Source organism: Citrus sinensis, chromosome 5 (genome assembly GCF_022201045.2).
Source record: "Citrus sinensis cultivar Valencia sweet orange chromosome 5, DVS_A1.0, whole genome shotgun sequence".
Classification (NCBI taxonomy): domain Eukaryota; kingdom Viridiplantae; phylum Streptophyta; class Magnoliopsida; order Sapindales; family Rutaceae; genus Citrus; species Citrus sinensis.
In genome coordinates this window covers 7,788,214-7,812,200 of record NC_068560.1, presented here as the reverse complement: position 1 = coordinate 7,812,200, position 23,987 = coordinate 7,788,214, and the positions used below count along the sequence as shown (strand labels likewise).

The window sequence follows — 23,987 nt, the reverse complement described above, 5'->3', positions numbered from 1 at the left end:
CTCAATCCCCGGACGTTCCAACTTATGAGCTTCATGGCTGCCGGCGGGGCTGGCATCCAGCCTCCGCTGTTAACTCCTCTGTGATTGTGGTTGCGAAGTCCATCTCCTCTCCGCTTGAAGCTTCCCAATTCAACTTGATTTTTTCTTGGGGGGAATCAAAATTGTATTCAGCAACAGTCATCTTAGTTAAGCTTACCGCTTTGCTTCTTTTGCGTTCTGGACTTGTCCCGCCCATCTCCCAATTTTGTCTCTTTTTTAGAAGTGCCCCACCATTTTGGCTTGGCTTTCCATCACACTTTCTGGCTTGGTGCTTCCATTTTTTTTTTTCAGCTGCTTCACTTGTTTTCCTGGCCCATCATTTATTTCCTCCACTTCTATTTCATTTTGGGCCAGCGTTTGTCCCAACTCTTTGCCTATAGCCATTGTCTCCTTTTTGGTCACATTTCCTGCCTTTTCTTTTTTTTCTTGCAGATTGCCCTCATTTCCTTGTTTTCCCTCCTTTTGTTTTTCCCCAATTTTTCCCGCTTTTATTTTCCAATCCCCAAAACCTTTTTCCTTCCCAGCTGTACTTTCTGGAATTTGGTTGCTGCTTTTTCCAGTTTTCAGAGTCTCCCCATCCTTCATTAAATGTTCTGCACCTATCGGGTTCAGGTTGTCCAATCTATGCTGGTTCTCCTCATCCGGTTTCTTCTGGTTCGGTTCAGCTGAATTTCGATTCTGGCTTTCTAGTTCATTCAGCAACGATTGAGTATGCTTCCATGGACTTGTGAGCTGTTTCCCCTCTTTCTGAATTTCTTCCCCATTTTCTTTATTCATCCTCGGCATCCATCGTTCTTTTGATCTGTTCTGTTTGGCTCTTTCCACCCAGTTCATTGCTTTTAACCATGGTCCATAGTCAAGGTCCTTCTTCAGCTGCCCCTTATATTTGGGGCATTCTTTGTATGAGTGTCCAAGGCATCCACAACAGTAGCAAAAGTCTGGGAGTTTCTCATACTCTACTACAACTGGAATTTTCCTCCCCTCTTCGGTTTCAATGAATAGGATTTTCTTCAGAGGCTGGGTGATATCGACCCAGATTCGCATCCTTATAATTTGTCCCATACAGTCACCTGCCTTATCAGTATCCACTTCTTCTACTTTTCCTATGAGCTCCCCAATTCCCGTACATATTTCTTCATCCATGCACATAATGGGGACGTTTTTTATTTGCACCCAAAATGATACATGTGTGAATAATTGTGCGGTAATCTCCCCAATGCCATCTGGTTCTTTTAAAACAATTAGGGATTGATTGAAGTACCATGGTCCTCCTGCCATAATCCTCTTTTTATCCGCTTCATTCCCGAATTTGAAAATGAAGATATTATCCCCCAGATTCTCGATTTTCACTTCCTTTTTTGTTTGCCACACCTGGTTCAATGCAGTTCTTAGCCCCTCTGTGTTTATATTCCTTGTGTGCAGCACCTTGCCAACTAAACATTCTGCTGCTATTTGCGCTCCTTTTTCTTTTACTCTTCCTTTGAAAGAGAATTTATTTCCCTCTGCCTCTTCTAAAGATATTGACTTGCACCTCCGAATTAACTCCTCCATGTCCATTCAAAGCAGATCTGTCCACTTGGGTTTGTTGGGAGCAGTTATTTCACCATTGATAATTTCTTCTACACCTGACTAACTATGAACTTTGCTGAGAAATTTGATAAAAGGAGTGATTCGCTCTTTCCAGTATACTATGATTTAAACATAAAACAATTAATACACTTAAAAGAAAAATAAAAAGCACTCACGAAGAGCGATTTTTGGAGCTAAGACAAGCTCAGTTATCACTTCTATTCTCTAAGCTTTCTCCGAGAGAGAAAACGTTTGGAGAGATAAGACTTCCCAAATAATTCTTTATAGTTTTATATTCTAATAATACATGATTGATTTTTTACAGTTACAAAAGTTGTTAAAATCCGTTTAAAACTCCTAAAAGGTATCGTCGTATCAAGGGTTCCTAATTATATTGTAGAGAGTGGGTAAGTGTTAAAAAAACAACAAATAGCAGTGAAAAGAATGAAAGAGTTGGTAAGTGTGAAAGAACAATAAATAAATAATAATTAATGAAAATAATAAAAGAGCGGTCGAGCGTGAAAGAATAAATGATAGATAATGAAGGTCTCAATTTATATGTGAACAAGATCTTATCCCAGTATTTAAGTAATATTTTAGGCATTGACTCTTCAATTTCCTTCATAAGTGTTTGATGAACTTTGTCACGATTGATGTACGGGATAACTCCAACTGAGGTTAGAAGATAAATTAATTAAAAGATAGATTAATTAATCGATAAATTAATATTTATTAATTTAACCAGTGTATTTACAATCCAATTAACATACATTTAATTAACTAAAAGTTTGTTGTATTCTACTAATCTAAGGATGATACAATATGATTAGAGCATGTTACAATAAGGAAGCACTCAAAACATCAACAACACTTTATAATTTTTTTATTAAAATTGCAGAATTCAACCTTAAAAGTTAAATGCAGCAAGAAAAATTAGAGATGAGATCCTATTTAGGTTTCAATTTCAAGAAAAATATAAGTAATAATAGATTTATATTATATTTAATAAAATATCATAATCAATTATATTTGTAATTTTAACAAATTATTAACTTCAAAAAATTATTATATTATTAATATATCGAAATTATTACTTTATTCTATTAGCCTAAGTGCCTGTTTGGTATGACTTATTTAAGAGTAATAAGTGCTTATTTAATCTCATAAGCACTTTTTAAAATTTTTTATGGTGTTTGATTATTTTTTTAGTAGAGTTTTTTTAGCTTAAATAAGCTAATTTACCTCTACTAGTAAAAGTCCAAAATTTGAGCTTTTGAGAGTAGAGGTTAGAGAGTTTTTCCAAAAAAAAATATATAATATCAAAAATATCCTTGACATATTTCATTAATTACATAATACCATTTGTATAAAATCTACCCAACAAAAATTGTTGCCGCCATATAAACATATTGCTGCTGCCACTTCACTTTATCTCTTTATCTTTTTTTAAAAAAAAAAACAAGCACTTTAATTTTATGATCCCTACACATACCCAACACTTGAGAAAGCAATCATAGTCATAGCCGTGAGAAGCATGCCAAGTAATGTTTCCTGCTACTTTTTTTCTTTGTCTTTATCATATTATTCAAACCTTTTTCTGCTTTGTCTTTGTCATGCACTTGATATGTATTTAAGATCCATGACCAATTTATTATAATATTCAATAGGTTTATTGCCACTGTTTCATCTTTTTTTATTATGTTATTCAATATAAATTCACTAAATTTGCTAACTCCCCCTTTTCAACCCGTATCTTCTTTATTCTGGAAACATGTCTGCCATACTTGCTACTCTTTTATTTTTCTTTTAATTATATTATTCATTATAAATTAAATTATTTAATCATGCCCACTCTTCTTTGAGAAGCACAATTGAGAGGACTTTTGGTGTTTGGAAAAATATATGGAAAATTTTGCGACAAATGCCAAGTTTCCCTTTTAGTAAGCAAGTGAAAATTGTGATTATTTCAATGGTTTTTCACAATTTTATAAGAAAATATGCATATAATGACCAAGAATTTCAACCTTTTGATAATGCTTCCAACAAGTGAAAGTGAGAATCAAAGGGAAGAGAACAATGAAGAACAAAGTACAAGTTCATTCAACGTACGTGAAATGGACCAAGAACGTGATCAAATTGCAATACTTCTCATGTTCCGTTAACATTTCAGTTATATTATTGATTATTATTTTAATTTGGATAGTATTATTTGTTTGGGAGAATATATCAATGATGTAATTTTTAATTTTGAAAATTAAATAAATGATTGAACTGATTTTTTCTTATTAATTAATAGCTTGGATGCATTTTGTTACATGTTATATAATTATGAATACATATCCTTTTTGGTAATTTAATTACATAAAAGCACTTTTAGTTTTGCACAACCAAACAATTTAATAGTTCAAAAGTGCTTTTTTTTATTAACAACCAAACACCCAATGACTTTTTGTCCAAAAGTTCTATTGGTATAAGCTCTACTCCTATAAGCTCTATTTAATAAGTTGTACCAAACGTATAGTAGCCAATTTAAACAAGTGGCAGACGTTCAGGAAAAGAAAAAATAATAAAAATATTAAATGAACAGTAGCTAATTTTGGCTATAAAAGGAGGCGCTTCACCTCATTTGCATTTATCTCATTTTCTTCAACTTATTTCTTCTCTTAAGAGTGAGGCAAAGAGAGTTGAGTGTCAGAGTTTTAAACTCTTATTGTAATGATTTGAGAGATTGGGTGTATTGGGTTCTGGGTAGTGAGCCAAAATATTACAATACTTGTAATCCTCATTTCACTAGTAAAATATTTTTTTTCTGTCTTCGCCCGTGGAGGTAGGCTAAAAGTCAAACCACGCAATTTCTGGTGTCCCTGTGTGATTTTATTGTCTCATTATTTCTCAATTTGACTATAATTGTGTGTTTGTTTTACCCATCAATTTCCCAACAGTGGTATAAGAGCTATTGGTTGTATTTTTTGGCGTCGAGTACTATTCACGTAAACGGTATTGTTCACATATATAGTACTATTCATGCATACGGTACTATTCACGTATATGGTACTATTCATAAGAAACAGTGGGAGCGATCTAAGAATTTTGGCGATGTAAAACAGGGAATAATAGTGTAAGTAGAGTAACCATGTAGTTTTGTACATGTTTAGGAAAGTTTTCTCACAAAAGCGATAAGAGTCTAAGGAGTCTAGGTTTTAAGTGGGACCGTTGTGACCCCTCCAGTCTTTCCTAGGAACTTTTCTGGTGTGCATTCTCATACATACTCACAACTATGCAAGGTGGTATACTAACTTGTGTGCGATATTTATCAACAAAATGACGGCAGAGTATAAAATTGAGAAGTTTAACGGGAATAATTACTCGTTGTGGAAAAATAATTGCTTAGAAACAATTGGGGAAAGGCCTGCAGAAATCATTGATGACAAGTGGAAGAGATGAACAGCAATGCAGTTGCCGATCTACACTTGGCACTTGTAGATGGGGTATTATCTAATGTAGCAGACAAAAAGACAGCAAAGGAAATATGGGATACTCTCATAAGACTATATGAGGTCATGTCGCTACACAATAAGATCTTCTCGAAGAAGAGATTCTATACTCTTCAAATGACGGAATCTACATTAGTAATCAGTCATACAACACTTTGAAGACTCTATTTTCACAACTCACAACGTTGGGTCATAAAACAGAGGAAAATGAACGTGCAGAGCTTCTACTTCAAAGTCTACCTGATTCGTATGATCAACTCATCATCAATCTGACAAACAACAACCAATAGAATAGTCTAATTTTCGACGATGTTGTAGCCTCCGTATTAAATTAGGAAAGCATGCGAAAAAATAAGATAGAAAAGCGAGCAAGTTCCCAACAAATAGAAGCACTATTGGTAACGAGAGGGAGATCAACAGAACGTCGACCCAGTGGGAGTCACAATCATGGTAGATCAAAATCAAGAAATAAGAAGAATGTCAAATGCTTCAATTGTGGCAAGAAATGGCATGTCAAGAAAGAGTGTTAGAATTACCAGAAGAGAAGAGATGATAAAGATCCTGAGTCATCAAATGCTCAAGGGTGTGTAGCAAGTACCTCGGATGATGGTGAAATTCTATACAGTGAGGCAACAACTATTTTGGAAGGCAGAAAACAATTATATGACGTCTAGCTTATAGACTCGAGAGTTACCTGGCACATGACCTCTCGGAGAGAATGGTTTTACATATATAAACTTATTTTAGGAGGATCTGTATATATAGGAGATGATCATGCCTTGGAGATCGTTGGTATTGGTACTATCAAAATAAAAATGTTTGATGATGCAGTTCACAAAATTGAAGAGGTACGGCATGTCAAAGACTTGAAGAAAAAATTTATAGTCTTTGGGATAAATAGAGAGTCATGGGTGCAAAACTCATGTTGAAAATAGATCATGAAGATTGCTAGAGGCACGCTTGTATTGATGAATACAGAAAAGATTGGGGCTAATTTGTTCATGCTTATAGGGGAAACATTACAGGAAGCTGATACGTGTGTCGCGTCAAATGAAGAAGAATCAACTATGATGTGGCACCTTAAACTCGGCCACATGTCAAAGTAAGGTTTGAAGATTCTCTCTGAGCGAAAATTACTTCCGGGACTCAAATCGGTGAACTTACCATTTTGTGAGCATTGTGTTACAAGTAAGCAGCATAGATTGAAGTTCAGCAGATCTACCACCAGAAGTAAATGCATTCTACACTTGGTTCATTTTGATGTTTGGGAATCACCAGATATGTCCATGGGAGGAGCAAAGTACTTAGAGACTTTCATTGATAATTATTCCAGGAGATGTTGGGTATATCCAATCAAGAAAAAGTCAGATGTGTTTCCAGTGTTCAAACAGTACAAAGCACGGGTAGAACTTGAATCTGGAAAGAGGATAAAATGGTTGAGAATAGATAATGATGGAGAGTATATAGACGTCGTGTTTCTAGCTTCATGTAAATAAGAAGGTATTTAGAGACAATTTACAGTGGCATACACTACCTAACAGAATGAGTGGCAGAACGGATGAACATGACTCTTATATAAATAATAAGAGCGATGTTGAGGACTGAGGGTTTACCTAACTTATTCTGGGTAGAAGCAGCCAAAACTACCTGTTATGTAGTAAATCGATCGCCATCTACAGCAATTGGGTTGAAAACTCTGATGGAGATGTGGACTAGAAAGCCAACAGATTACTCTCACCTACATGCATTTAGATATGCTGCATATATAATATACAATGCCCAAGAAAGAGCAAAGTTAGATCCAAAATCTAGAAGATGTATCTTCTTGAGATATGTTGATAGAGTATAGGGGTATCGTCTGTGGGACCTCACTGCCCACAAGATCATCATCAGCAGAGATGTTATCTTTGTAGAAGATCAACTGTAAAGGAGAAATGGGGATGATAGCACTGAAAAAGACAGGTCAGAGACTGTGCCAGTATCTGTGGAAAATAATCCAGAAAATTCATATTCTTCTAAAGTAACACCAGAGCACGAGAACAAGAAGCAGTCGAGTTTGAGGCTCCAGAAGTTCGTTGGTCAACTTGTGAGAGAGATGATCGCCAGCTTGGCACTCGGATTATGTCACATAGATCAATGTTACATACTGCCTTCTAATAGAGGATAGAGAGCCATCAACTTTCCATGAACTTTAAACAACTCAGATATTACTGTGGATGACAACAATGCAGGAAGAAATTGAGGCTCTACACAAGAACAAGACATGAAAAATTGTACAACTACCACATGGAAGAAAAGCCATGGGTAACAAATTGGTCTACAAGATCAAACGTGATGGCAATGAGCAAGTAGAGCGGTATCGTGCAAGATTGGTAGTGAAAGGATGTGCTCAGAAAAAAAAGGTATTGACTTCAACAAAATATTTGCTCTAGTGGTTCAACTCACAACAGTCAAAGCAGGCTTGGCGATGTGTGCCACCTTTGACTTACATCCTAAGCAGTTAAATGTGAAAACTGCATTTCTTCATATAGAACTTAAAGAAGAAATTTATATGCTCCAACCAAAAGGTTTTGTTGAAATAGGAAAGGAGAACTTGGTTTACAGGTTAAACAACTCTATGTATGGTCTCAAATAGGTGCCAAGGTGTTGGTATAAGAGATTTGAGTCATTCATCATGAGCTTTGGATACTACAAACCCAGTTCAGACCATTGTGTATATTACAAAAGATTTGAAGATAATGATTTTATCATTTTGTTGTTGTATGTGGATGACATGTTGGTAGCAGGCCCCAACAAAGATCGAGTACAAGAATTGAAGGCACCGTTGGCTAGGGAGTTTGAAATGAAGGATTTTGGACCAGCAAACAAGATTCTAAAGATGCAAAGTGACCGAGACAGAAATAACAGGAAGATTTGGCTTTCTAAGAAGAACTATTTGAAGAAAATATTGGGGTGCTTCAATATACAAAATTATAAGCCAATTTTTACCCCACTTCCTGTCAATTTCAAGTTATCCTGAAGTATGTGTCCTAACAATGAAGCAAAGAAGAAGGAGATGTCTTGAGTACCGTATACATCAGCAGTGGGAAGTTTGGTGTTTATTATGATATGTACCAGACCGGACATTACATAAGTAGTAGGAGCAATCAGTCGATACAGGACAAATCCTGGTGGTGAGCATTAGAAATTTGAAAAGAGGAATCTGAGATATATCAAAGGAACCTCATATGTTGCATTATATTATGGAGGATATGAATTTATTGTCAGGGGCTAAATGGGTTTAGATTTTACAGGAGACCTTGATAAAAGCAAATCCACTATTAGCTATGTGTTTACACTTACAAGAGGAGTTGTAAGCTAGATTTAAAACTGCAAACAATTGTGGCTCTATCTACAACAGAAGCAGAATACGTGGTAGCTACACTAACTTGCAAGGAAACTATTTGGATACAAAGGATATTAGAGGAGCTCAGGCGCAAACAATAGAAAATTCTTGTGTTTTGTGACAGTCAGAGTACCTTGCTTATTGCAAAGAATCCAACCTTTCATTCCAAGACAAAGCACATAGGGGTTCAGTATCACTTTGCTTGAGAAGTAGTGAAATATAGAAGTGTGGATTTGTAAAAAAATACATACCAAAGAGAACCTAACAGATGTTTTGACCAAGTCAATCAATGCTGACAAGTTTGTATAAAATAAATCCTCTTGTGGCCTAGTAGAAACAGAACCAACATGACTATGGCGAAGCATAAAGGATAGTGTGGAGTTTGGTTGGTTCCAAATCTGATCTCCAAGTGGGAGAATGTCAAAATGTAAAGCGATGGGCACTGTTAGTGCCCTACAGAAAAAGAAAAAGAAAATAAAGAAAGTAGCGGCCGCTCAAGAAAAGAAAAAAATAAAATAATAATAATAATATTAAATGAACAATAGCCAATTTTGGCTATAAAAGGAGGCGCTTTACCTCATTTGCATTTGTCTCATTTTCTTCAGCTTATTTCTTCTCTTAAGAGTGAGAAGCAGAGAGAGTTGAAAGTGTTAGAGTTTTAAACTTTTATTATAGTGATTTGAGAGATTGGATGTATTAGGATTCAGGGTAGTGAGCCAAAACATTACAATATTAGTAATCCTCATTTTACTAGTAAAATGTTTTCTTTCTGTCTTCGCCCGTGGACGTAGAATAAAAACCAAACCATGGTGCATGTTGAGTGCACTAATAAGGAATATTAAGCCCATGGTGTATATTGAGTGCAGATCTAGAGACTCAAGCGATTCATTTTAATAGTTTTCACTTTAATTTATTCTCGTCATTCTAATTTAAATTTTAGGATAATATAAATCCAACCACCCACTTCGAAAATTAACTCTACACATAATTAAAATCCACCTCCTCGTGGGATTGACACTTGTCACTGTTGATATATTCTATAATAAATTCGTGCACTTGCGAGTTCAATAAAATTTGCTCAACACAAATCATACTTCAAATCCTCTAAAAGCTGACCCCATTCTCTATAAACCTAGAACCACCAATATTTGAAATCTTTGTTTGTGGTCGGTAAATCTAGGATCAACTTGTTTGCCCTAGACCATGCTGATAAATAGTACTATCCATCATGTTTCTTTGAGTTACTTTTCATTTTGAAGAATCTTTTCAACTCTTAAAAAGTGAGCTCAGGTAAACTCACTCTCGCCCATAATATGTTGGGAAATTGATGGGTGAAACAGACACGCAACTAAAGTAAAATTGAGAAATAATGAGACAATAGATTCACACAGGAACACCAGAAAAGATCTAGAGAGGCAAAAAATTTGATATGCACAATACTTAAATAGATAAGGATCATCTTAAAAGAAATTCTTTATTTCCACAAAAAAAAATTAGCTTTGTCCTACGAAGTCCAATGCTCTGGAAGTTGACATTTTCTTTACATTTCTTATCTTTGATTTCAAAGTCAAATTTCTGAATTAGTCTAGCTTTTGTATCTTTCTTTGTGAGAAGATATTTAAAAATAATATGATCTATAAACACAATTATTTATAACCAATGAGATAAGATCGAAATTTCTCTAATACAAACACTACTGCTAGCATTTCTTTTTCAGTGGTTGAATAGTTCAATTGTGCATCATTCAATATCACTCTAGCATAGTAAATGTCATGGGAAATTCAATCAACTCTTTATCCTAATATTGCTCCTATTGCATAATCAGATACATCACACATGAGCTCAAATGGAAAGTTCTAATTTGGGGGCTGAATAATGGGTGATGATGTCAACAATTGTTTTAGTTTTTCAGATGCCACAAGACATGAATCATCAAAGACAAAGGGTACATCCTTAGCAAGTAGATTGCATAAGGGTCTAGAAACTTTACTAAAATCTTTAACGAAACGTCTATAAAAACTAGCATGCCCAAGGAAAGATCTTACTTTTTAGACTGTTTTAAGTGGAGGAAGATTGGAAATGAGATCCACCTTCGCTTTATCAACCGCAATACCTTTGCTCGAAATGATGTGACCTAGAATGATACCTTATTTTACTATAAAATTGCACTTTTCCTAATTTAAGACCAAATTCTTCTCTACACATGTCTACAGAACTAATGTTAGATGGCGTACACACATTGATCGAATGAATCACCAAAGACAGAAAAGTTATCCATAAGACTTCAAGGAATCATTCAACCATATTAGAAAAAAATACTTAACATGCATCATTGAAATGTAGCAGGTGCATTACATAGTCCAAATGGCATCCTCCTATATGTAAAAGTGCAAAAAAGACAAGTGAAAGTGGTCTTCTCTTGATCTTTTGATGTTATGGGAATCTATTCATGACCTACTAATCTATCAAACATTTGATAAATAAATGATAAAGGAAAATGATCTTTACGTGTGACATAATTCAATTTTCTATAATCAATGCATACATGCCACCCTGTAGTCATTCTAATGGGTATCAATTCATTATCAGCATTGGTAACTACTGTGACTCCTGATTTTTTAGGGACAACTTGCACAAGACTGGCCTATGAACTATCAGAAATAGGATAAATGATACATGCGTCCAATAGTTTAAGGACTTCATTTTTAACAACTTTTTTCATGTTAGGGTTCAACAGACATTGCATTTCCCTAGTATGTTTAGCATTTTCATCAAGGTGAATGTAATGCATGCAATCTACTGGGTTTATACCTTTTATGTCAACTATAGTCCATCCTAATACTCCTTTGTGCTCTTTTAAAACTTCTAAACCCTTACCTTTTTGTTTGTCATTTAGGGATGATGAAATGATTACTGGTAGGGTGCTTTCTTTTCTCAAGAATGCATATTCCAAAGTGTTGGTAATGGTTTGAGCTCGAATTTTGATGATGGGTTGAGTTTCTTCTATGATGGTGCTAGTTGTTCAACTATTGACTTCCATTTATTAGTATTCATGGATGGTACTGATCTGTCACTATCAATTAAGGTGTTGGTGTCATCAACTGATATGTCAATATCAAAATCCAAAGCAAAATGAATTAAACATGTTTGTAAAGGGTCATTACTAAGGTTTGAAAGAAAAATATTATCAACTAATTCTTCTATTAAATCCACATCAACAATTTTATCATCTACATTATGATGTTATTTGGCAATGTTGAAGATATTTAGCTTCATAGTCATATTGCCAAAGGACAATTGCATATTTTCAATCCTGCACTGAATGTGAGCATCGACAGTTGCCAAAAAAGGTCGGCCTAGGATAATGGGGATGTGCCTCCTCGAATCCTGCACTGGTTGGGTGTTAATTATAATGAAATTAACAAGAAAATAAAACTTATCTATCTGGATAAGTACATCCTCCACAATGCCACGATGTATTTTCATGGATTAATCTACAAGTTGTAGTACCACTGGAGTTGGGTGTAATTCTCCCAGTCCAAGTTTCACAAATACTAAGGTAACGGATTTACAATAACTCCTAAGTCCAACAAAGCATTATCAATTGTGTGGTTCCCTATATTACATGAGATAGTGGGGAGCCTAGGTCTTTGTATTATAGAGGAATTTTATGTTGGAGTATAGAGTTAATGTTTTCTATTAAAAAAGTCTTCTTTTGAACGTAAATGTTTATCTTTTTAGTACAAAGGTCTTTAAGAAACTTGGCATAAGATGTCACTTGTTTTATAGCGTCAGGCAAATGGATGTTAACACTTACCTGTTTAAAGATTTCAAAATTTTCACCTATGGATTTTCCCTTCTTTTTTTTTAGCTAGCCTCTGGGAAAATAGAACTTTGAGAACGTATTCTCGTGGATTCGTTTCTTCTTTCTCCTCTCATGATTAGTCCTTAGCATGTACAAATACAATTTGAGTTGTTTTTGTCACCGGCATCTCAACTTTGTTGTCGACTTCTTTTCTTTTTCACAAGGTCATGATGACTTTGACATCTCCATGTTACTGAGATGAACTGGTAATTGCTTCATGCACTCCTTTAGGATTAGACACTCGTTGACTAGGGAATTTTCATTTCTCAACAATCATTGCCAAGGTTTGAACTGAAGAGACAAGTTATCCCATCATCTTTTTGAGGTTTGAAATTGATTGGGTTTGTGAGTTGAAGCCTGCTCGCATCTCATTTTGTAGTTCATCAATGGTGCGGTTTTGTTGCTCGATCGTGGAGTGAGTAAGATTCTTGAAATTCTGGAATGCATCATCCCATCGTTTGAGTTGAAAGTAGTTCGGTGGCTGAGAGGCTTGAGGAACTTAAGGAATTGGTTGCATTGGTGGACCTAGAGCTGCTGGTCCATTCTATTAAAACCTTTGAGACTATGAAAAATTGGGATGGTCTCTCCATCCAAGATTATATGTGTTGGAGTAAGGGTTGTAGTTTGATGGTTTTTTCATTACACCTATGGCATTGGCTTGATCTGGGTATAAGCCTTTGTCATGTGGCTTTGTTGATTTAGCAGCTGTTAACGATATTATTTTTTGGGAAAGGCTTTCAACTATCTCTTTGACTTCTTTAATTTATGAACTTGACTTACCAATGTGAACCTTATTCACTCCCTTAATTCTTATAATATTCATGAGTGATCGACTCCGTTGTTGGGAATTATCCGCTTGTCGCTGAAAGAAATTTCAAATCTCTGATGCACTTTTTTCCATTAGCTCTCCTCCACTTTTTTCCATTAACCATTCTTACACATGCGGCAATAATCCTTTCAAAAAGTATTGGCATTGGTGCCAATTCTTTTACCCATGATATGGACACTTCAATAGTATCCCATTGAATCGCTCTCATGCTTCGAAAAACTGCTCGTCTTCTCTCGGGATAAATTCTAAAATTTCCCTGCAAATAGCATTGGTTTTATGCACTGGGAAGTATCTATTCAAAAATTTTATTACCATTTGCTCCCATTATGTAATGCTATTAATAGCCAATGCATTGAACCATGAACGAACTCTATCCTTTAAAGAAAATGAGAATAATCTACGTTTAACATTATCATCTGAAAAATTCTCATATTTAAAACTTTTGACAAACAGCATGAAAATTATTCAAATGATTATATGGGTCTTCATTTTCTAGGTCATAGAATGTTGGGAGACAATTTAGCACACTAGGTTTTAATTCAAAACCCCTAGCAGCTACATTTGGGCATCTTATGCATGATGTACTCAATTGAGCTAAGGGACCGAAGTATTCCTTGAATGGCTTCTCCTGTAGTGCTGGATGTTGCTGTTGCAAATCCATTTCAATTTTATCTTTAATTGCAACATGTTTGTGTGTGCGAAGTATTTTTTTTCCAATTCAAAGTCTATAGGCTCAAGATTAGGTAATTGTGACCTTCAACCATGCATGCAAAGAACAAAAAAATGAGTACAAAACTAATAAAAATAAAAAAAGAAGGAGAAATTACGATACTAACTTTATTACTCGGCTACAATCTTACTATGAAAACACACTAAAAAAATACGTGAAATAAATTAACTAAAATAAATTAATAGGTGGTTGAACCGGCCAAATTGACAAGATAAACGAAAAATAACAAAGAAAAATAACATGAAAATTAAAATACAGTCATTTAAAAAGGAGAAAAAGAAAAGAAATACTTACTTCAAAATGCAGATTCACTTTTTTTTAAATAAAAAAAATTACAAGAAAACAACTTAAAAAATTATTTGCAAAAATTAATTCTACGAATTAAAATAACTTATTTCCCGGCAACGGTGCCAAAAATTTATTGTAAAAAATTTTATTATACTCGCAAGTGCACGAATCTATTGTAGAATAGATCAACGATGACGAGTGTCAATCCCACGAAGAGGTAGATTTTAATTGCGTGTAGAGTTAATTTTCTAAGTGGGTGGTTGGATTTGTGGTGAAAGTGATTTAGATTATCTTAAAATTTAAATTAGAATGGCACAAGAAATTAAAGTTAAATCTATTAAAATAAAGCGTTTGGGTCTCTAGATCTGCACTCAACATGTACCATAGGCTTAATATTCCTTATTAGTGCTAATTAAATTATGAGGGGGGTTTTCACTTCTCATGAATCTCACTCCAATAAATATGGTGTTAAGTGTTTATCGTGCCAAATAGTAATAACATTGCACTAGGGAGACGGTTATACCAGTGCAATATCTAGACAATATTATTACTATCTGTCAACGAAAAGTCAAAACATCCACAAAAATTAGAGGAGAAGAGAAATTAAATTTACCAAATAAAGCTCATTGAACATGTTGAGACTTCACCTTAAACCCAAGTTTGAAGGAAAATTAGTTACTCATAATTGAATTAAAGGTAAAATGAAAATTTATTAAAATACGTAGAAAATACAAGATAGAAAAAGAATTATAAAAAACAAAGCTAAAAATTGAATTTAAGGGTGCCAAATTAGAGGGGAGCCCCCTATTTATAAATACAATGAGTAAATCATGACTATCAGATTAAAATAATTTAGTCGCTTAGGATTGTGACACGTGGCAAGTTCTAATTGGATAGAACACTTCATCAGGGCTGTCATTCTGTGTATATGCATGTACCATACGCATGTTTTTCGGTCCATTAACATACTGCTACGTCACCGATCAACGCCACATAAGCATTCAATACCACATCATTCGTCCAATCGAATGCTGCCATGTCATCGGTCGATGCCACATCATTGTACCGTATATGTGAACAGTACCGCAAACAATATTGTGTATGTGAACAGTGTCGTTTATCCTTTTATGCTACTCCTAAGGTTTTTTACTGTCCTGAGTTCAAAATTGTTGTTCGTTTTGCTATCTAATCTCTCGTTCATTGCGAAATGACCATGATGCCCCTAAAATACATAAAATACTTAATTATAATAAAACACACATAATTAAATCAGAAGGGACTTAAATACATAAAATTAGGGATGTTAGTGGGACTTGGAGTGTAAAATGACAATTTTATCCTTTATAAATATACACTTTCTAGCACTCGACAGTGTGCGATGTACTTTCTTTGAAAAATGATTTATTATATGATGATGCAGATTTGTGGGGAGACTAATCAAAGACAATAGCTTGATGTCGATCTCATATCAGGGGAGCTTGGCAACATCGTCGAGCATATATGGACTTGTTATTGCTAGAAACCTTTGCACGAGGCTAGGGGGAAACAAATCATTTAGAGATAGAGGTAAGGTATAACTTTTCTTAGGGTAGATTTTTAACTCAATGTTTTAACAATGATTACCATTGTTTGGATTTTATAGAACAAGAAAAATGCCATTAGGAATTTTAGCAAGACTAAAAAGGCAAAGGGAAGAATAATTAGGAGAAAGTTCCAAACACAGAGATCGGACATTGGCTTTACCTACTGCTAGGTCATCGACACAGAAATCCCCCTAGTTGTTTGCTCAACCATAACAACAGTTTCTTAAACTCTACCAACTTCAACTAAAGTAAGGCCTGGTCAAACATTTACAGAGGCACAAAGAGGAAAAAAGAGAGATTTGAGCCTATTCGGTACATAGACCATTTTGCCAAAGCCTATGTGAATAGGGAAAAGGAAGATGAGCTGAATAAGCTATCAACACTACAAGAACACAGGTAATAGATGACGGAAAATAATTGGCATAAAAGGGAGTGCATGACAGATAATTCATATGTCATCTATGTCATTGTCATTAATTTATGACAAAATATTTTTCCATCATGAATTTATGATGGTATTTCATGGTCATTTATCCATCACATAATATTTTAATGTAAAAAAAATAATTTCATTAAAATTTGAATTAATTTAAATTTAGAGCCTTTTTTTTAAATTTTTGGTGGAAAATTCAATTATCATTTGTTAATATATATTTAAAATTTTGGCATAAAATTTTTTATGACATACTTTATTATGGCTATTTCCCGTCATAGAGTTATATATTTTATAAAAAAAATATTATAATTATAATTTATTAATTAATTCCTGTTTACAGATTTAATTAATTGATAAAATGAATATGGGAACAAAAACTAAAAAGAATTATATTAATTAAAATCCATTCAATCCAACAAATTCAAAAGAGATACATATAGAATCCAATGTAATCACCATGAATACATAATAAAAAATCTTAAATTAAAAAAAATGCCAAATATAAAACAACACAGTTAAGTTATAACCCCAGAAACCAAGCCAAGTTACCCAACAAAATTTCCAAAGATTAATGGAAATATTCCAACAGTAATACTTTAAGCTTGACTTCCAACAGTAATGCCCTCTTCTAGTGGGAATACTCCAACAACCACACTTCAACACTCTAATGCAGACACCCAGCAACACTCCAACCCATACCCAGCAACCCACCATCTTCCAATAGCACTCTAATTCCAACCACATACCCAGCAACATTCTAAACCAAACCAGCAAACAAATCTATACAAAATCAATCAAAATACCCAATGTTATCAAATGCATAACATCTACACTACAATCCTTAACAACAACCATTATAAAATAAAAAAAATTAAAACAGAGCTATCATTACATGAGAATTACGATCTACTGTTTTACCAAGGGCTTACCAGCGGGATTTTGGGAAGCAAAGATCGACCAGCTGAGCTCATCAACAGAGAAATCAAAGAGATCAAGATAGTCTGATATAGTATTGGTGAGGCGAAAATCACTAAACAAATTAGCAAATTTAGAAATAACAGGAACCACCTGTTGAATGACATCAACGGTGGTATTTAAAGAGCTCATGAAAGAGGAGGCTGGCACTTTCAAGCACTCGGCCTGCGAATATTCTGAGCCAACATTGCTGCTGCTGCTCAAAGAAACCGCACTGACCAAGAAAATAAAAATAAGAAGTTTGCAAAAATTCAGCATCTTTAAGATGTATAAGACTGTGAAGGGAAAGACAATGATTCAGCGAAGGGGAAAATTTGTGAATAATCACTTGCCAAAATAAAATAAAAATTAAAAAATTAAAATGGAAGAAAATAAGAATTAAAGAAGAAATATTTAAAATTGGTGGCTTATAGTGAAATTTGAAAGCCCTGTAGCAAATTTCTCTTCAGAGATTGCTACACAAGGCATGATATATCCTAAAAGGAATATTGCTACCATTTTGAAGCTAAAAAAATAATGTCGTGTCTACAAAAAACTTAATGAAGCAAATATTGCTGGATTGAAAAATGGTGTTAAAATATTAACAACTATACCAACCATAAAAGACCTCCACAACAGGCTTGGCAACAACTTCATAAACACGCTTCTATGATGCAGATTCAGTAAAAACCTCATCGAATTCATAAGTGTCTGAGTTCCAATTGTTCTTTCGAAGTTTCAACCTCTTAAGCTGAGGTAGAGCAAAAACCCAAAATGATTAATGGCAGCCTATGACCTAGCACAGAGCTCAGAAACACCATATATAAGAATCAAAGTGAAATTTTAACAATCACACAGAAACTCAACAATTAAAATAAGAATGAGACCACCTCTGTCTGCAGCGCGACACAATCAGCAAAATCGGCATCTGTTACAGTCTCTTCTGCATTTCGAGGCTGCAATCTGACTACCACTCTAACTCTTTCAGGCACTACAAGCACCAAAAAATCAGCAGCTTGGGACATTAAAAGTTACTATTGAGACAAAAATCAAACAGAACAAATGAAACTGGCCTCCGTCATTTCCGACAGAAGATGCGGAAATGCTGCGACGAACAGTCGATCCCAATGAGGGAGATGGATGAGGCCTAGATTTGAAAAAGGATGATTTCGAATGTCCCTTCTATACAATACCATTTCTACATGCAGTCGAAGCCATCACTTCTTCACTACTAAAGAAACAATCTGAAATTATTGCAAATTACAAGGGCAAAAATTGAAAATAATAGCACCTAATTTCGCTTTGATTAAATGTAGGTCAATATCTGGAAAAAAAAAATTCAAACCCACTTCTATTCATCAGTTTGGATCAATAAGTAGACACAATAAGTAGAAACAACTTTTGTTTTTGTACTTTTGAACAAGAACAACAGCAGTTATCTTTGCACATTTCAACAGCAAAACAACAATTGTCTTTGTACATTTCGATAGCAAAAACAGCAGCTGTCTTTACACATTTCGACAGCAAAAACAGCAATTGTTTTGTACATTTCAACAATAAACACAGCAGCTGTCTTTGTACATTTTGACAGCAAAAACAACAACTATCTTTGCATATTTCAACAGTAAAAACAGCAGTCGTTTCTGTATTTTTGGATAGCAGAAACATCTGTTTATGCACTTTTAAATAGTAGAAAAAGCAACACAAATTTTCTTGTTGTTTTTACAGTTTTTGGCAAAAGGATTTAACTTTTTCTGTAGTTTTGTAACATCAAAAATAGCAACCAGATTTATGCTATTGTTTCTGCAGCTTAGTGCACCAAAATCAATTACTTGAATCATGATTAAAGTTTTCATATTTTTTTCAATCACCAAATTAATATCATCAAATTCAATTTCTTAATATCTTATCAAGGGCTATCACAGTATCTATCAAACTATAGTTAATTATATAAATCAATTAGAATTTCGCAAAACAAGATCTGTCACAGAACTTCAATTGAGAAAGCCAATAAAATTGAAATTAACACAAACCCATTAATTTAAGCACGAGATCTAATTAACCTAGATGAAGAAAAAATCTCAAATTTAGTTGTGAGTCAATATCTGGAAAAAAAAATAATTCAAACCCACTTTCATTCAACAAATTTTGATCGATTTTATCATCCTCATGACAAATTTACAAACAAAATTTTGTCACCATTTCATGTAAATCAGAACCAATAAATTTTTACAAAAAGAAAAAAAAACACATTCTAAATACAAACCCCATGATTTCTGGACCCAATTCAAAGGACAAATTGAAAAGAAAAAGACACTAAGCATTTACCTTGCAAGAATCGAACTGAAGGTGAGGGTTCGCTGAATAGCTTGTGGCGAAAGGACAAAGAGACTGAAAAAAGATGCGAAATGGGTGTCCAATTGAGAATGATGGTTTGGATGGTGGCAGAATGGTGGAGTTTTGAATGGCAGAATGGCGGCTTTTTTGATCGATTTTTATTCTAGGGTTTCTATTATGAGAGAGTGAAGAAAAATGGATAGTGTGTGAGCAAATGTCTTAACACTTAGGTGGCGTTTGTTTTTTAACTTAATGATTTAAAGTGACTTAATTTAATTAATTAAGTTAATTAGAAGTGTTTATTTTTATAACTTAATGAGACTTTTTAGATAATTTTGACTTAATAAAATAAGCTAATTTTTTTGGCTTTTTACTTAATGGAGAAATCTTAATTAAGTTAATGACTTGCTAATGTAAAACATATCCATGCTTTATAATTGATTTTTTATGTCTATCCCAAAACTCACCCATAGCTATTTACCCCATATAAAAATATCCCTGTTTTTCTTTCTTATATTATATACGATAAATTTTAAAATTTATGGTATTTTATATATTAAAATTCTAAAATAATTATGTATTCACTTGAATATAGTTTTACTTATAAATATTAAAATATTGTGGTATTTAATATATTATTTATTTGACATTCAAATTTAATAAGGATACAAATATAAAAATACATATTTTCAGCTTTTTAAGTTGAAAAAAACAAACAACTTAATACTTATTTTCCAAGATTCAGACAAAAAAACAAATATATTTTTCAGATTTAAACATTCAGATCTATTCAGAATTCATACTAATTCAGGTCTATTCAGATTTCAGATAAAAAAACAAACGTCACCTTAGACAAAATTTTTGCGTTTTATGTAAACGCACACTTAAACGTCATTGTTTTTGTTTTGTTTTTTTTATAAATTTTTAAAATTTTTAAATGAAATAATATATTAAAAGTCAGTAAAAATTGTCAAAATCAAATAATTCTATCATGATATCGTGATAGAGTAAATTTGGATCACGACTCTATCATCAATTCTTGATATACAATAATTCTATCACAAAACCATCATTAATTTATGATAGACCAAAATTCTATTACGAGTCAGTCATACATTTATGATATAAGTCATTTCTGTCACAAATTGACCATCATCTATTGCCAGTTTTCTTATAGTGTAACCATATATGCTTGGGAACGACTGATGGAATGACAACAAGAGGTAGATTAATATATGATTTATTTAAGATGTTGTTTAATGATTATAATACTAAAATGTGCATCTGCTAGGCAATTATCTTCATTGTAGGTTTAAAAAAACAACTTGACTAGTTAATCAAACAATAATAAGAAGTTCCTAGTATAAAGAATAAGTTCTTGAAGGAAATGGAGACTCTAAAGTCTTAGTTCAAAGAGAGAGTAGAGCTTGACTTGGATGAGAAACAAAGTCTAAGACAAAGGCTTAAAGAGCTAAAGGGCGGTTTGTGCAACCTTAAAGAGTTACAGAAACAGATCTCTCATTCCAAGAATATACTCATGGAGAAGGATAAGATTATAACTGAGTAAAGGGGTACAATTGAACAGTTTAGGGTCGAGCATCAACTAAAGTATGATAAGGGCATCTTTCTCGACCTTGAATATGCTTTAGAATTAACAAAAAAGAGGCAATAGATGATGGAAAATAACTATCATAAAAGAGGTGGATGACAGATAATTTATCCATCATCTATATCACTATTACTAATTTATGACAAAATTTTTGTCATCATAAATTTATGATAGATTTTAACAGTCAAAATTATGATAGATTTGTCATCACACTAAAATCTATATTTTATTGGGAAATTTGAAATTATTTGAATATTTTCCATTTTTTGAAAATTTTTTGGTAGGAAATTTTTATTTTTTGAATTAATATTATTTAAAATTTTTATTATTTGTATGAAATTAATTTTAATTTTAATCTAATTATTTAAATTTGTATTATTTACTGTGTAAATTCCCAAATTTAGCTATTTTGATTTTTATTATTATTGGAATTTTATTAATATTAAAATTTAAATTGCATTATTTATTTTGTAAAATCCCAAAATTTGTAAATTTATTTAAAAATCAAATTTTTGAATAAAAAAATTAGTATATCAAATAAAATCCAAAGTACAACCGAACATCTAAAAAGTCAAAAGTTACAGCTACCAGAATAATCAAATATCTTATAAATCAATAGTTGTTAACATAAATGTGTTAATAATATTGATTTTGATAATAACAAACTTTAAATGATTTTTTTTTATAAAAATGTTGGAGCTATTCCTTAATAAACGAAAGTCTTAATAATCATTCCATTCATTTTTTCATAAAAGATGGACTTTCAAATTAGAAAAAGATTTTCTGCAAAATCTGGTTTAAAATGTAATTCTGAATATAAACGGTGAACCGTTTATTTAAAACGGTTAACCGATTAACACCAGAGCAACGTATTGCCTAAGCTCTAACCGTTTATGAAAAATGGAAAACACAAAAGATGGGAAGGCTACTAGAACTTAACGGTGAACCGTTTATTTAAACGGTTAATCGATAACATCCAGAATTGAAGGTTGTCCTCCTCTGGCACTGATTAACAAAACCGAATAAGGCTAAATTGTTTTACAGGTTACTGGAAACAAACGGCGAACCGTTTATTACAAATGGTCAACCGATAGTATCCAGAGAAGTCACTTCATGCAAATCCTTAATCGTTTACTTTAAACGGATAACTGTTATTCATCTTGCAGGTCTCTGGAATTTAACGGCAAAAGGGTAATCCTAAACGGCAAACCGTTTATTTGAAATTTGGTCCAACGGTAACTTTTGACCAGCCTAAACGGTGAACCGTTAATGTTTAACGGCGAACCGTTTTCGGACCGACTGTTTGCAACGGCTAATTTTTCAACTCCAGATATAAATAAGCTCATTCAAATTCAAAGAAGATTAATCACAACACGACCATTGAGCTAATATTCGAGAATGCAATCTTCATAGAGCTTAGAACACACTCTTGCTTCATCTATTCACATATTAAGCATCATTGTGTAATCTTATATATTGTGAGAGGCAAAATAATTTGTAATCTTTTACTTTGAGTGATTGTAAGTGTTGGGATACACTTGGGTTAAGAGATTGGGAATAATCTCTTGTTGTAAAGGTTTATTGACACCTTGGAAGTCAAGTGTAAGCATTTGAAGCCTTGGAGACTTGCTTAGTGGAATCCTCAAGCCCGGAAAGCTTGGAGGCGTGGACGTAGGGGAGGTTGGCCGAACCACGTAAAAATCTCTGTGTTTGAATCCCTCTTCCCTTATCTTTTTATATTGTGATTAACTTAATTGTTATTGCTTTGAATTTGGATTATATTTGCATTAAATTTTTCTTTATAAATTGAATAATTTTTAGAAACCCAATTCACCCCCCCTCTTGGGTTGCATACTTGTATTTCAATTGGTATCAGAGTCTTGTTCTCTTATTAGGACTTAATCGTCTAGAGTATAAGATCCATGGCAACCCTAAATGACTCAACCTTTAGAGAAGGGCAATCGACAATTAGACCACCATTCTTTGATGGTAATGACTATGCTTATTGGAAAACTAGAATGAGAATCTATTTGCAAGCTTTAGATTATGAAATTTGGGAAGTTGTATGTGATGGTCCGTGTTTACCCCTAACTAAAAATGAATTCGGGGAAGATATTCCAAAACCTTCAAGGGAATGGAATGAGTTGGAAAAGAGAAAAGCTTCTCTAAATTCCAAAGCTATGAATGCTTTATTTTGTGCACTTGATAAGAAAGAATTTCATCGAGTATCTAGTTGTGAAAGTGCCAATGAAATTTGGCACAAACTTGAAGTAGTTTATGAAGGCACAAATCAAGTGAAAGAGTCGAAAATTAGTAGGTACACTCGACAATATGAGTTGTTCTAAATGGAACAAAATGAGAGTGTGTACTCTATGTATACGAGATTTACGGACATAGTAAACACCCTAGGAGCCCTAGGAAAGATCTTATCAAATAGCGAAAAAGTTAAGAAAATCATTAGGTCACTTCCAAAAGAATGGAGACCTAAAAGAACTGCTATTGAAGAGGCCAAAGATTTAAATACTTTACCTCTTGATGATTTAATTGGTTCTCTCATTTCATATGAAAAAGATTTGGCAACAGAAAAAGGGCATGAGGAGAAGAAGAAAAGCATTGCTCTCAAAGCTTCAAAATATGAGAGTGATGGGGAGAGTGAACCAGATGATGAAGAGCTAGCCATGCTAGCAAGGAGGTTCAGAAAATTCTTCAAGAAAACCGGAGAGCGAAGAAATTTCAGAAACTTCAAGAACCAAAGGGAGAAGAAAGAGGTAATCACATGCTATGAATGCAAGAAGCCTGGCCATATAAGATCGGAGTGCCCACTTATCAACAAATTCAAGAAGAAAGTAATGGTTGCAACTTGGGATGA

General features: G+C 33.5%; 1 non-coding gene across 3 annotated transcripts; it reads right to left on the bottom strand.

Moving 5' to 3' along the window:
* Positions 1-16,605: 16,605 nt before the first annotated feature.
* On the bottom strand, positions 16,606-19,730 carry LOC107175993 (uncharacterized). 3 transcript variants are annotated; one of them, XR_008055131.1, is made up of 5 exons: positions 19,501-19,725; positions 18,063-18,403; positions 17,791-17,968; positions 17,148-17,407; positions 16,606-16,998 (listed from the first exon to the last, which is right to left on the bottom strand). It is a non-coding gene; the product is annotated as an uncharacterized LOC107175993 (transcript). The 3 variants fall into 3 exon arrangements; XR_008055132.1 differs by having other exon boundaries at positions 17,148-17,923; positions 19,501-19,730; XR_008055130.1 differs by having other exon boundaries at positions 17,791-18,403; positions 19,501-19,727.
* Between the last annotated feature and the right edge of the window lie 4,257 nt (positions 19,731-23,987).